At 64.8% G+C, this 1,668-nt stretch overlaps 1 non-coding gene across 1 annotated transcript; it reads right to left on the reverse strand.

The window, feature by feature from the left end:
- Nucleotides 1-1,043: 1,043 nt before the first annotated feature.
- TRNAV-CAC lies at nt 1,044-1,116 on the reverse strand. Its single transcript has one exon. It is a non-coding gene; the product is annotated as a tRNA-Val (tRNA).
- Nucleotides 1,117-1,668: the final 552 nt, after the last annotated feature.

Raw genomic sequence — 1,668 nt, forward strand, 5'->3', positions numbered from 1 at the left:
TGGTATTTAGGGACTCAGTGTAGAGACACTTCTGCACATGCCCGTTGCTGTACACCACACGTACCGGGATGAAAAGGAAAATCCTAAGTAAAGTGACAGTGCCAAAAGGTCTCCCTGATTGGGAATGGAACCTGAGCCGCAGCGCTGAAAATCCAAATCGGATCACACAGATCACCAGGAGTCCACACAGGATCCCTGCTTTGGCCCTTGCAGGTGAAAACCCTGAAAGTAAAGGTTAGATTTCCCAGACGGACGAGCAAAAGTGGGGGCGATTCCCAGCGGCCCAAGGCTCCCAGCCCTTGCCCCGCTCCTCATCACCTCTCCCAGCCTCAGAGGCACTTTGGGCTCTGAGGTCTGGCCCCAAGGTAACTGGCCTGTGCTACATTCTAGTCGAGCTTTAGCCCTGTGTGTGGCAGAGCCAAGGCCACGCTCTCTGTCCGAGCCTCGGTTTCCTGGTGAGTGCGGGGCGGACTTGGCTCGCCGCGGGTGGGGTCCCTCTACTTCGGGACCCGCCAGCTAGCTCAGGGGCTCTCCTGATGCTGGCACCTGCGGGCTCATTAGGAGGAGCCTGAAACTCTTCCTCTACGAGTCCCAGGCGCAGTTGGTTTTCCTTTGCTCTGTGGGGCAAATGCACCCGTTGCGCCGGCGTGCTGGGGTCGGGAAAGCCACGTGTGCCCCACAGGGGAGACTGGGTTGGTGTTCAGAGCCACGGGGCCCGTCCGCCCGGACAGCTGATTGAGGTGCCAGGGGAGCAGCTTAGGGGCTTTCTGGAGGTAGAGGAAACCTGAAGTGGGCCTGGTGCCGGGAGCCCTTGGGGGCCTGACGAACTGGCTGTGCGCTGCTCTCCGCTGAGACTCGCCGCGGACGAGCGAGGCCGGGCTGTGAAGTGCCGAGCAGGCTTTCAGGAAGCAAGGCAACTGCAGTCTTGCTTTGTGTTGGCTTTTCTGAATGGAAAATGGGGCTGCGCCCGCCGAGGCCGCCTTGGCTCAAAGGCTCCTCCTTTCTGTTTTCACCAACAATAGAACTGGGGGCAAAAGGGAAGCTGTTTCCGCCCGGTTTCGAACCGGGGACCTTTCGCGTGTGAGGCGAACGTGATAACCACTACACTACGGAAACGGGACGGGTGGCGGGTCTCGGGCCGGAACCCTGAACACTTTCGGTCGTGCCACCAACTTCTTTCCAAGTGCGAAAGGCCCCTGGGAGCCCCCGCGACGCCTCAGGGAAAGGGACCGCAGCCCCCGCGCGGCGCCGGCTTCGGCTTCCGCGTCTCCCCCCCAGGAGGCGAAGACCCGGGGGCCCTCGGCAGTCTGGCTCCGGGATCCGCACCGAGCGCAGGGTTTCCAGATCCGGAACGACGGCCCCGGTGCAGAAGGCGCCCCGCCGACTCCCCAGCTCCCGGAGGGGGCCGGTCAGGGGCGTCTGAGCCCCCAGGCGCCCCTGCCGCCCGGCCGTGGGGTCACCCGCTCTCCCGGGCTGTCGGCGGCCCCTTTCACCGCGGGCGCGGTCGGTGCTCTCGGCTCGTGGCCGCGGCTCGGCGCCGGGAATCCTCCCAGGAACCGGAGGACGCGCCCTCCCCGGCCTCCCGCCTGCCCCGCGGCGCCTCACCCGCGCGCTCTTCCTTCGCGGGCGCTTGGGCTCTGCGCTTCTCCGCCGTCCTCTCGGCAGAGG

This window comes from Neomonachus schauinslandi, unplaced genomic scaffold (assembly GCF_002201575.2).
Source record: "Neomonachus schauinslandi unplaced genomic scaffold, ASM220157v2 HiC_scaffold_5237, whole genome shotgun sequence".
In the NCBI taxonomy this organism is placed as follows: domain Eukaryota; kingdom Metazoa; phylum Chordata; class Mammalia; order Carnivora; family Phocidae; genus Neomonachus; species Neomonachus schauinslandi.